The sequence below is a fragment of the Pseudophryne corroboree genome, chromosome 6 (assembly GCF_028390025.1).
Source record: "Pseudophryne corroboree isolate aPseCor3 chromosome 6, aPseCor3.hap2, whole genome shotgun sequence".
NCBI lineage: Eukaryota > Metazoa > Chordata > Amphibia > Anura > Myobatrachidae > Pseudophryne > Pseudophryne corroboree.
The window spans coordinates 68,723,406-68,737,245 of NC_086449.1; the positions used below are offsets into that span (position 1 = coordinate 68,723,406).

Consider the following 13,840-nt stretch of genomic DNA (forward strand, 5'->3'; position numbering starts at 1 on the left):
TGCCACGCTCTTGACCATTACTTCAGTCTACCTAGATCATCAACCATTTGTTTTACCCCTCTTGGTGTGTCTACCCTGTTGCATTACCTTTGAGTCATCTGCAAAAAGGCTTCCTTTCCCATTAATGCCATTTGCAATTTTACCATTAAATATATTAAAAAGCATTGGTTCAAGTACAGATCCCTGGGATACTCCACTGTAACTTCTCCCTCCTGTGAATGCATTCCACTTATTACAACTCTTTTCTAACCTGCAACAAAGTTCTTATCCATTCAACCATCGTAGTATCCAATTCCATGTTTCAGAGTTTATTTAGCAGTCTGCGATGTGGGACAGAGTCAAAAGACTTACTAAAGTATAGATAAGCTATATCTATAGTCCCACTATTATCAGAATCAGCTTTATTGGCCAGGTTTACTCGCATACACTAGGAATTGGTTGTGGTACAATGCATATTATCTATTACTTTAGTCACACAGTCAAAGTCAATAAGGTTTGTTTGACATGATCTCCCCCTAGTGAATTCATGCTGTTTTAGATCCTGTAAATTGCTGAATTTGAGATAATATACAACTTTCTTGTAAGAGTGTTTCCATCAATTTCCCTACTACTGGAGTAAGGTTCAATAGTCGGTAGTTGATTGCCCCTTCCTTGCTTCCACTTTTGTGCAGTGGGACTACGTTCGCTCTTTTCCAGTCCTTTGGAATGACTCCTGTAGCTAGTGACTGTTTGAATAATTCTGTTAATGATGATACCAGCACCGCTTTAAGCTATTTTAGTATTCGTGGATGTATCCCATCTGGTCCCATTGATTTGTCCACTTTCAGCTTTGAGCTCCGATAGGACCTTCTCCTCTGTAAAATGTACTTGTTTTATTTTTCAGAATATCCCTGCAATTTAACTGTTGCCCCTCCCCATCATTCAGTAGTGAATACTGAGCAAAATAATAATTAAGATGATCTGCTATTACATTCAAGACTCCCGGTCCCTGTCTTGAGTATTATTATTCTGCCTTTTGTTTTTCTCCTTTCACTTATAAACTTTAAAAAAAAAAAAAGTGTATATATATATATATATATATATATATATATATATATTATTTATTTTTTTGCCTCCATTACCCACGGACGGCCATTTTCTCCTCTGCTTGTGCCTTTGCACAGCTGATTACCTTCTTAGTCTCCTTCTGTCTAACAAGATATATCGTTGTCTTCATTATTTTGTGTCTGCCATGCTTTTTGCTTTCACAATACTTCCTACTTTTTTTTTTTTTTGCAGACCACACTGGCTTCCTTTTTCCTTGTGTTTTTCCCCAAACACTTGATATAAAAAGGTCCGTTTCCTTTAATATTGCATTTTTTTATGTTTCCCCATCTCTCTTGCACTGCTTCCAAGTTACTCTGCGGAAAAAAAATCACTTTTACATTTTCCCATCTCTACAAAAACAGCTTTCCTTTGTTTTTGTATGGGATGAGTCAGTCTGTCAAGAGTTATCCTGAACCATACCGTTTTAATTCAATACTTTGTATTAAGGTAGTATTTTTTTTTTAATACATATATTGCTACCCCTTCTCAGATTCATCTCATTCAGTCCTTCCTACATAAAGTATATCCCAGCATAGCCATGTCCCAGTCATGATTTTCATTGCACCATGACTGTGTAATAGCCACAATATCCAAATCATCCCAGGTCATGATTGCAATTCGTTCTGGGATTTTATTTCCTAAGCTCGCAGCATTTGAACACATAGCTTTTAGAGTTCTGTTTGTGTATTTCCTGTTCCTAGCTATGTTCATCGGCCTACGATTATTTGGTTTTGATCTACATTATCTTCAGTGGATATGCTTCCTATTCGCTTTGCCTGCAGAAACAGGACCTCTGGGTTGGGGAAGCATTACGGAGGAACAGAGGCCTGATGTGTGAGCCTCCGTTATGGGGGAGAAGTGGTATCAGTGCATGTTTTGTGCATTGATACCGCTTCTCCCCCATGTACGACTCTGGCGGTGTGTGGCGACAGGAATTCTGCACCCGTCATTAACTGCACTGCCATCTGTTGGATAGCATGCTGATATGCAGGGCAATGCAGCAGCACTGACTATTCTGACACCTGCAGCTATTAATTTTGACAACTGCAGATGTTGTTGCCAATACACCACAGCAGGGAAAGCGCTGTTCCTCGCTGCAGCGGCTGCATGGGAGAGCCTGCATATGCCCAGTGGAAATGGCTGGGCAGGGAGACATAGCGCATCAGCACTACACTGATGCACTGCAAGCAATGACAGGCACAGGGAGGGGGAGGGATGGACTAGTGCCCCCCGCTTTACCTAAAGAAAAGACAGTACTGTAAACTAAAGGAGCTAAAAGGTTATAAAGTGTGGAGGTGTAAAGTCAAAATAGCAGGGGATAAAGTCCCCGTTAACTACGGGCACGAGTATTTCCTTTTTAAGAACCGACCACTCGTAATTACCACTTCCATTATTGCATGTCTCTTTGACATATTATGCAAGACCGTTTAATAGTGATTGGATACTCAATGCTTTAAATAAGATGCCCACTGAGAGATTGGAGCGGACCAAGCCGCAGAGGTGAAACATGTTTGTCAGGTGGAGGAGCCTCCCGGTATGCGCACATCGGGACCCTGCTGCATCGAGGAACATACGCATCTGCCCCAATGATGAACAGGTACACCTACTATACCCTTAACTTCCTTCTCTGTACACTAATCAGCTAGTGAGGACATTGGGCCTAAATCAGACTGGATTGCTGCAGCGGCAGCAATTGCAGTCTGAAACTCTTTGCGGAGTGCGCTCATGCAGCAGGCGCACTGCATGTGCGCACCCCGGGAGCCCAGAGATATGCATTAAGCATCTCAGGGCTGCGATTGCCATTGCCTGATTGGGTGGGGGGTAGGGGCGGAGGCCAGACATGTGGCGCGGACTGAGAATCTCAAACACAAGAGAGGTGTTATTCACACCTCAGATCCCGGCGCAATTAATTAGTTTAATTGTTTGATTCAGCTGCACACATTTAAAGGATTAGCTAAATCCTATAGCAATTGTATTAAAGAAAAAGAAAAAACAATGGTGCGCTTGAATACAAACCAAATGTATTTGTTTGCGGACTGAGAATCTGATCGTACATGTGCTAAATTTAACACTTCTACGATCAGCTCTGAATCAACCCCTCTGTGCCTCACTTTGGGCAGCTTTCCCTCATGGCTGAAAGCAGCTGCAGTTTTTACACATAGCATTCACTGCATAGAACATGCTCGGCCATGTCATCCTCAGATGCCAGGTATTCTACTTCCATCCTATTATATCTTGCAACAATGTTCACTACCATCTGTAAATTGCATTTTAAACATAAATACACTCTACACATCATCAAACTGAGCCTGTGCACGGCATCAGACTCCAACCATCCACACACTGCAGCTGGGGATCTGCTTTTCCCAGCTCAGTGCTACACAGGGTTGCCTAAAAATCAGATTTTCATTTTAAAGCAGATTTATTTTTTACATTTAAATAGGATTTTTTTATTTTATTTTTAAGTGAACAGTTTAATTGTAGATGTTTCCACCTTGTTTTAGTTACACATGAACAATTTTTGAAGTGAGAACAGTAACAAAATGAACACAGTAATAGAATAAATACACACTAAACAGTTGCATCAAGAAATACAGTCAGGCTCTGAATTTCTTTCATGTCTTCGTCCACGTCATCACGTTTGTCCTCAACAGAAAAAGGGTCTGTAGCATGCAACCAGCTTAGCCGCTTTTTCATTTCCCAATCTGTTGCATGTTTTGAATGGTACAAAACTGTACGTTGAAAAAATCCTTTCAATTCCTGCACTTGATGAAACGTCTGAACATCTGCTTCAGAAGATTTAACTACAGAATTTCCTGCTGAAATTGAGACTGATATAGAGTTTGATCATGCCAAAAATCGTCAAATTATGCCGGTCATCATCAACTTTCGTGCATCCATGAAACAATTTGCACCATACATGTTTGAAGTGGACACTTTACACCAAGTATCTCCTCTATGCTGGTGGATGTCCTAAGCAGCCTGGCACTGCATCCAGCTGCAACGGCTCCCTGCACACTGCCCTCTGATGCAGAGGCCCCGGGAGAAGAGTTCACAACCCCAGCGGCCAGTATACCTAGCCCTGCAGCTCTGGGACTGGTAACTGCTGTAGCGGCTGGAAGCGCACAGGTCCCTCTTCCTTCCACATAGGGAGCCGGCTTGCCTGGTCCCCCTGTGTGGGGTACAGATCAGGCGGCAGCAGTTTCCTCCACTCCGGCACAATGGGGGTTATCACCACCGCTGGACCCTAGCGGTCAGCATAAAGCTCTGCCTCGGCCATTGGAGAGGGTCTGGGCCAAGGCACAGGAGATATGCCTAGCACAGGTATTACAATCAAATATGGCGCCAACCACCCATTAGAAGAAAGACCTGATGATACTGACTTTGGAAAGTACACAAGCCATTTGAAAGACTGGAGAACATCCAATGTCAGTTGCAGATGTTGCCGCAGAAGGGACTCTGAAGAAACCTTCAGTAACAATGGTCATCTAAATATGGAACCTGGTGATTCCCGCGCGTGTTTGCAATGACCCTCACTTACAACCTGGGAACCCTGACCAAAGCCAGACTTGAGACATAATAATATGTCAGCCTTCTACTGCAAACCCAAGAAGGGTGATTAAGACCTTTCCATGTGGGTACATGGAGGTAAGCAGTCATTATGTTAAAGGCAGCCAAAAATTCCCAGCTTTCATGGCACTGATGACAGAATGCACTGTTGCCATCTTAACTATCTAGAAACTTCTACAGGGAGAGGTGAGGTTTAGCAAACCCAAACCTAAACAATCACGCCAGCGTCTGAAGGAAGGAAACCGCCTGTAGAAAAAACCCTACCTGTGGAAGGATCTTGTGGGATGAAAGTAAAACAATTTTGGCATGGGACCTGCAAAATCCAGAAAGTAACCTCTGGACACAACACTGCTCTTCAAAGATCCAGGGCAGACGAAAGGCAGGCATCCTGGAACCAAAGCAAGCAGGCCCCCACTACCGGCAGGTGAACTGAGACCACTGGAAGGTTATGCAGAGCGTTTGTCTGATGGCGTGTTGCCAGGAAAGTGGAAAATGAGACATACCATGAAAGGATTGGAAGCGTCCTTTACCTTGGCTCCAAAAGGAATGGACCCTGGGAAAAGTTTGGATTTGGAGTAGTTACAGGACGGTACGGTGTGGCCGGAGACCTCCAGTCCCACATGATAAACCGTGACGCATTCGCCATAATTTAAACGGCCGAAGCAGCATTAGACACCATATAATGCAATCGTATAAGGGTTAATGTGTTTTAACATGTTATATTCAGTGCTATGCAGTTATAGAATTTTACATTTACAATGCATGGTTGAAGCACTTTGAAGGAATGTGCAAGTTGTTTTGATTTTAAAAAGCATTGACATTTGGGGACAAATTGAGTTGGAATTTTCTCAAATAAATTGATGTTAATGACCCTAGCACCTCTGGACAAGCCATTTATTTGAGCTGCAAGTCCAGCGGAGTATTCTTGTGTCTCTAGTTGGAGACACCCAGGTGAAGGACTGTATTGTGGGGTTTCAGAGTTTCATGTTCCTAAAAAGGTGTTGGGATTCTGATTGGACCAAACTGGTTTCAGTCTGGATGTGTGAATTGATGAATGCAATTGAAATTCAAGTTAAATTTAAATTTGTGAAGGAGACAGGAACATGTTAATTAGATTTTGCTGGGAAAAGCACACTGGTTTGGTTCATATATGAAAAGGAGCAGAAAATTGCTTTATCCAATTATTAACTCTTTGGAAATGTAATCTGGGTTTATTTATATTTCTGAGATAGCCTGATTGGTTAAAAAGACTCAGGGTGGAACTACCCCACTGTGGTACAGAGTGTTGGTTTGAGATAAAAAGAAAGGCCTGTGTGCCTCAAAGGTATATCTTCTCTTACAGAGATCTGCTGTAACATCTTGTGTGCTACCCTCTGAGCAGTGCTCGCAAGAAGGGTCTTCTTTAAGACCATTTGAGATATTAAACATCTATGCCTTCAACATGACAGTTTTTTCATCTTGCGACCTACAGGAATACAGCAAAAGTAGACCCGTTCTCTGCCTGTCCTGGTTTGATTCCAGTGTCTCCAAGCTCCACATTCTGTCAGCTACCAATGCAAAGGCCTGGTCAGTGGCCAGTGGGGGTCAACAGATGCCAGTCAGGAGGAGTGTCAGCAGCGTGTCTATGCATACACAGCAGTAAGCAGAATTCAGGTGCCGGTGGTAGGAACCAAAGCAGAACCGGGGTTCAAGGTGCCATGGGAATAAGGAGTCTGGTGGAGGCAGCATCATACCTGCCCACTGCAAAGTGGGTGGAGTCAGTAACAGGTGGTTACTGATGGTAAGAGGGAATCACCTATTGGCCAGGTCCCATGTGACCCAAACCCATTTTGTGATCGCTGGACGTAGCCAGAGAGGGCTGAAGGCATCCGGTCACATAAGGGTTCTTACCCTCCGTAGCTTGAGATATACTTCGTAAGCTCTAACTTCAAAGGGGGTCTAGTACCCCTGAGCGCATGTGAAGTATTGCAATGCATAAGCCCACAAGGTCAAAGTCAGAAAGCCACGAAAGAACAGAGTGCATAAAACAAGGCATCACCTACACAAACAAGAGCCTGATCAAATTGTTCTACCAAGGTAACTGCCTCAGAATGGTCTATGGACTGGATGCTTGAGACCATCTGAGTTAACCATATGTAAAGGACCATGACCATTCAAGCACTAGCCAATACCAGCTACAGAGATATTCCCATGACTAAAGTCTAGTATTCTCATCTGCAAAAGGATATACTTCCTGGGAGCCTATCTTGTGTCAGGCTTGAGTCACGTCTCTTAAAACATGTCTCGCCATGGGAGAATAAAAGGAAAATGGATACATCAAACTACAAATCTCGAAGCAGTAGTGACAACCAAATAAATGGCGGATACCAGAACCAGTTAGGCTCTACCATCTTGAGAGGAGACTGCAGATCTGAACTGTCCAAAGACAAATTAACAGAGACCTGTAGTAGCCGCTGTTTGTCAAGGCGTAGCCACAGTAGGTGCTCCAGATGTGTACATTTAGAATGCACTCTGCCACGGGAGCCAGCGCTTTGGCACTCCCATGAGACTATACTGTTAGTGGAAAGGTGCACCAGTCAGAAAAGTAAAGTACTGCAATACCAGGTCAATGTGTGGAGTAGCCAGAGCAAGCTTTTTCCATCTCCCTGTTCTAAAAATCCATGTAATATCGGTCCCCCCAGATATGGGGGTGCATCAGATATTTAACTGATAAGAACAGATGCAACACTTGATTTTAGCCAAAAGGCGCGGAAACATGTTTAGACACAGCTCCAGCTGTCAGACTCGCATGCTATGTAGCGCAAAAAACGGAGAACACATCTGTACATGCTTATTTATAGAAGTAGTCATCTCAAAAAGGCAACTGCACAGACTACAAGCCCATATTCTGAAAAGAGATTACTTTTCTATAGATATAAGATACAGGGGTATATTCAATTATGGTCGAAAACTGACGTCTGTCGAAAAGACAGCAGTTTTCGACTTTTTAAGGTCGAATCGTGATTCGCCCTATTCAATCCCAGCTGTATTCATTCAACAAGTCAGAGAATTCGACTTGTCGAACAGTATGTGAATCGGCGGTATAGCTGCCGATTCACGTACTTTTGTGGGAAACGGGGCCAAATTCGACAGGATTTTGCCCCGTTTCCGACCATCTCAGTACGACATAAAAAAATGTCGGACTAAGATGAGGGACCTTAAAAATAAGAATTTACTTACCGATAATTCTATTTCTCGTAGTCCGTAGTGGATGCTGGGACTCCGTCAGGACCATGGGGAATAGCGGCTCCGCAGGAGACAGGGCACAAAAGTAAAAGCTTTAGGATCAGGTGGTGTGCACTGGCTCCTCCCCCTATGACCCTCCTCCAAGCCTCAGTTAGGATACTGTGCCCGGACGAGCGTACACAATAAGGAAGGATTTTGAATCCCGGGTAAGACTCATTCCAGCCACACCAATCACACTGTACAACCTGTGATCTGAACCCAGTTAACAGCATGATAACAGCGGAGCCTCTGAAAAGATGGCTCACAACAATAATAACCCGATTTTTTGTAACAATAACTATGTACAAGTATTGCAGACAATCCGCACTTGGGATGGGCGCCCAGCATCCACTACGGACTACGAGAAATAGAATTATCGGTAAGTAAATTCTTATTTTCTCTGACGTCCTAGTGGATGCTGGGACTCCGTCAGGACCATGGGGATTATACCAAAGCTCCCAAACGGGCGGGAGAGTGCGGATGACTCTGCAGCACCGAATGAGAGAACTCCAGGTCCTCCTCAGCCAGGGTATCAAATTTGTAGAATTTTGCAAACGTGTTTGCCCCTGACCAAGTAGCAGCTCGGCAAAGTTGTAAAGCGGAGACCCCTCGGGCAGCCGCCCAAGATGAGCCCACCTTCCTTGTGAAATGGGCATTTACATATTTTGGCTGTGGCAGGCCTGCCACAGAATGTGCAAGCTGAATTGTACTACACATCCAACTAGCAATCGTCTGCTTAGAAGCAAGAGCACCCAGTTTGTTGGGTGCATACAGGATAACAGCAAGTCAGTTTTCCTGACTCCAGCCGTCCTGGAAACCTATATTTTCAGGGCCCTGACAACATCTAGCAACTTGGAGTCCTCCAAGTCCCTAGTAGCCGCAGGTACCACAATAAGCTGGTTCAGGTGAAACGCTGACACCACCTTAGGGAGAAACTGGGGACGAGTCCGCAGCTCTGCCCTGTCCGAATGGACAATCAGATATGGGCTTTTGTGAGACAAAGCCGCCAATTCTGACACTCGCCTGGCCGAGGCCAGGGCCAACAGCATGGTCACTTTTCATGTGAGATATTTCAAATCCACAGATTTGAGCAGTTTAAAATGTGATTTGAGGAATCCCAGAACTACGTTGAGATCCCACAGTGCCACTGGAGGCACAAAAGGGGGTTGTATATGCAGTACTCCCTTGACAAACTTCTGGACTTCAGGAACTGAAGCCAATTCTTTCTGGAAGAAAATTTACAGGGCCGAAATTTGAACCTTAATGGACCCCAATTTGAGGCCCATAGACACTCCTGTTTGCAGGAAATGCAGGAATCGACCGAGTTGAAATTCCTCCGTGGGGCCTTCCTGGCCTCACACCACGCAACATATTTTCGCCACATGTGGTGATAATGTTGTGCGGTCACCTCCTTCCTGGCTTTGACCAGGGTAGGAATGACCTCTTCCGTAATGCCTTTTTCCCTTAGGATCCGGCGTTCCACGGCCATGCCGTCAAACGCAGCCGCGGTAAGTCTTGGAACAGACATGGTACTTGCTGAAGCAAGTCCCTTCTTAGCGTCAGAGGCCATGAGTCCTCTGTGAGCATTTCTTGAAGTTCCGGGTACCAAGTCCTTCTTGGCCAATCCGGAGCCACGAGTATAGTTCTTACTCCTCTACGTCTTATAATTCTCAGTACCTTGGGTATGAGAAGCAGAGGAGGGAACACATACACCGACTGGTACACCCACGGTGTTACCCGAACGTCCACAGCTATTGCCTGAGGGTCTCTTGACCTGGCGCAATACCTGTCCAGTTTTTTGTTCAGGCGGGACGCCATCATGTCCACCTTTGGACTTTCCCAACGGTTCACAATCATGTGGAAGACTTCCCGATGAAGTCCCCACTCTCCCGGGTGGAGGTCGTGCCTGCTGAGGAAGTCTGCTTCCCAGTTGTCCACTCCCGGAATGAACACTGCCGACAGTGCTATCACATGATTTTCCGCCCAGCGAAGAATCCTTGCAGTTTCTGCCATTGCCCTCCTGCTTCTTGTGCCGCCCTGTCTGTTTACGTGGGCGACTGCCGTGATGTTGTCCCACTGGATCAATACCGGCTGACCTTGAAGCAGAGGTCTTGCTAAGCTTAGAGCATTGTAAATTGCCCTTAGCTCCAGTATATTTATGTGGAGAGAAGTCTCCAGACTTGATCACACTCCCTGGAAATTTTTTCCCTGTGTGACTACTCCCCAGCCTCTCAGGCTGTCATTCGTGGTCACCAGGACCCAGTCCTGAATGCCGAATCTGCGGCCCTTTAGTAGATGAGCACTCTGCAGCCACCGCAGAAGAAACACCCTTGTCCTTGGAGACAGGGTTATCCGCTGATGCATCTGAAGATGCGATCCGGACCATCTTTCCAGCAGATCCCACTGAAAAGTTCTTGCGTGAAATCTGCCGAATGAAATCGCTTCGTAAGAAGCCACCATTTTTCCCAGGACCCTTGTGCAATGATGTACTGACACTTTTCCTGGTTTTAGGAGGTTCCTGACTAGCTCGGATAACTCCCTGGCTTTCTTCTCCGGGAGAAACACCCTTTTCTGGACTGTGTCCAGAATCATCCCTAGGAACAGCAGACGTGTCGTCAGAAACAGCTGCGGTTTTGGAATATTTAGAATCCACCCGTGCTGTCGTAGAACTACTTGAGATAGTGCTACTCCGACCTCCAACTGTTCTCTGGACCTTGCCCTTATCAGGAGATCGTCCATTTTCTTTGAAGAAGAATCATCATTTCGGCCATTACCTTGGTAAGGACCCGGGGTGCCGTGGACAATCCAACCGGCAGCGTCTGAAACTGATAGTGACAGTTCTGTACCACGAACCTGAGGTACCCTTGGTGAGAAGGGCAAATTGGGACATGGAGGTAAGCATCCCTGATGTCCCGGGACACCATATAGTCCCCTTCTTCCTGGTTCGCTATCACTGCTCTGAGTGACTCCATCTTGATTTGAACCCTTGTATGTAAGTGTTCAAATATTTCAGATTTAGAATAGGTCTCACCGAGCCGTCTGGCTTCAGTACCACAATATAGTGTGGAATAATACCCCTTTCCTTGTTGTAGGAGGGGTACTTTGATTATCACCTGCTGGGAATACAGCTTGTGAATTGTTTCCAATACTGCCTCCCTGTCGGAGGGAGACGTTGGTAAAGCAGACTTCAGGAACCTGCGAGGGGGGAGACGTCTCGAATTTCCAATCTGTACCCCTGGGATACTACTTGTAGGATCCAGGGGTCCACTTGCGAGTGAGCCCACTGCGTGCTGAAACTCTTGAGACGACCCCCCACCGCACCCGAGTCCGCTTGTACGGCCCCAGCGTCATGCTGAGGACTTGGCAGAAGCGGTGGAGGGCTTCTGTTCCTGGGAATGGGCTGCCTGCTGCAGTCTTCTTCCCTTTCCTCTATCCCTGGGCAGATATGACTGGCCTTTTGCCCGCTTGCTCTTATGGGGACGAAAGGACTGAGGCTGAAAAGACGGTGTCTTTTTCTCCTTTATACGGCAATACTTCCATGTGCCGTTTGGAATCTGCATCACCTGACCACTGTCGTGTCCATAAACATCTTCTGGCAGATATGGACATCGCACTTACTCTTGATGCCAGAGTGCAAATATCCCTCTGTGCATCTAGCATATATAGAAATGCATCTTTTAAATGCTCTATAGTCAATAAAATACTGTCCCTGTCAAGGGTATCAATATTTTCAGTCAGGGAATCCGACCAAGCCACCCCAGCGCTGCACATCCAGGCTGAGGCGATCGCTGGTCGCAGTATAACACCAGTATGTGTGTATATACTTTTTTGGATATTTTCCAGCCTCCTATCAGCTGGCTCCTTGAGGGCGGCCCTATCTGGAGACGGTACCGCCACTTGTTTTGATAAGCGTGTGAGCGCCTTATCCACCCTAAGGGGTGTTTCCCAACGCGCCCTAACTTCTGGCGGGAAAGGGTATACCGCCAATAATTTTCTATCGGGGGAAACCCACGCATCATCACACACTTCATTTAATTTATCTGATTCAGGAAAAACTACAGGTAGTTTTTTCACACCCCACATAATACCCTTTTTTGTGGTACTTGTAGTATCAGAAATATGTAACACCTCCTTCATTGCCCTTAACATGTAACGTGTGGCCCTAAAGGAAAATACGTTTGTTTCTTCACCGTCGACACTGGAGTCAGTGTCCGTGTCTGTGTCGACCGACTGAGGTAAATGGGCGTTTTAAAGCCCCTGACGGTGTTTGAGACGCCTGGACAGGTACTAATTTGTTTGCCGGCCGTCTCATGTCGTCAACCGACCTTGCAGCGTGTTGACATTATCACGTAATTCCTTAAATAAGCCATCCATTCCGGTGTCGACTCCCTAGAGAGTGACATCACCATTACAGGCAATTGCTCCGCCTCCTCACCAACATCGTCCTCATACATGTCGACACACACGTACCGACACACAGCACACACACAGGGAATGCTCTGATAGAGGACAGGACCCCACTAGCCCTTTGGGGAGACAGAGGGAGAGTTTGCCAGCACACACCAAAACGCTATAATTATACAGGGACAACCTTTATACAAGTGTTTTCCCTTATAGCATCTTAATATATAATCATATCGCCAAATAAGTGCCCCCCCTCTCTGTTTTAACCCTGTTTCTGTAGTGCAGTGCAGGGGAGAGCCTGGGAGCCTTCCCACCAGCAGTTCTGTGAGGGAAAATGGCGCTGTGTGCTGAGGAGAATAGGCCCCGCCCCCTTTTCGGCGGGCTTCTTCTCCCGTTTTTCTGACAACCTGGCAGGGGTTAAATACATCCATATAGCCCCAGAGGCTATATGTGATGTATTTTTAGCCAGTATAGGTATTTTCATTGCTGCCCAGGGCGCCCCCCCAGCGCCCTGCACCCTCAGTGACCGTTGGTGTGAAGTGTGCTGAGAGCAATGGCGCACAGCTGCAGTGCTGTGCGCTACCTCATGAAGACTGAGAAGTCTTCAGCCGCCGATTTCTGGACCTCTTCTCTCTTCAGCATCTGCAAGGGGGTCGGCGGCGCGGCTCCGGTGACCCATCCAGGCTGTACCTGTGATCGTCCCTCTGGAGCTAGTGTCCAGTAGCCTAAGAAGCCAATCCATCCTGCACGCAGGTGAGTTCACTTCTTCTCCCCTAAGTCCCTCGTTGCAGTGAGCCTGTTGCCAGCAGGACTCACTGAAAATAAAAAACCTAATAAAACTTTTACTCTAAGCAGCTCTTTAGGAGAGCCACCTAGATTGCACCCTTCTCGGCCGGGCACAAAAACCTAACTGAGGCTTGGAGGAGGGTCATAGGGGGAGGAGCCAGTGCACACCACCTGATCCTAAAGCTTTTACTTTTGTGCCCTGTCTCCTGCGGAGCCGCTATTCCCCATGGTCCTGACGGAGTCCCAGCATCCACTAGGACGTCAGAGAAAAGGAGGAAAGGTGGGAGAGCCACTGGCAGACAGGGGAGAGCAGCGCTACAGCACAGCAGGAGTATGTGGCACAGCCGCCGCTCACAGCAGCGTCCATCCGGCCCCAGCAAGCGAGGTCACGCTTGCTGGAGCCGGGTGGACAGTGCCATGAGGTCTGGCGGTTGTGAGACATCCTTCTGCAGCGCTGCTCTCCTCCATCTGCCAGCGGCTGTCCCCACTGGTCTCTCCACCCCCCCCCCCCCCCCGCCTCCTCCTCCTCCTCTCCTCTGCTCACAGGTGTACTCTCAATTCGACTTTTTTTTAAAGCCGAATTGAGATTGGATTGAATAGGGGTTGTCGGATCCATTCCGACAAATGCATGTCGGAATGGATCCGACCATGATTGAATATACCCCACAGTCTTATTGCTAAAGACAAAACACATTGGAACTGCTGTGCCTACATCTCTCCTATGGACAGA

The 13,840-nt window shown here is 46.5% G+C and overlaps 1 protein-coding gene and 1 non-coding gene across 2 annotated transcripts in view; both read right to left on the reverse strand.

Moving 5' to 3' along the window:
* The window catches only part of LOC134936168 (gastrula zinc finger protein XlCGF17.1-like), a 65,223-nt gene that overhangs the window by 31,573 nt on the left and 19,810 nt on the right, over positions 1-13,840 (reverse strand). The gene's annotated exons all lie outside the window — the stretch shown is intronic.
* LOC134938164 (U2 spliceosomal RNA) lies at positions 7,219-7,415 on the reverse strand. The gene has a single exon (XR_010180788.1). It is a non-coding gene; the product is annotated as a U2 spliceosomal RNA (small nuclear RNA).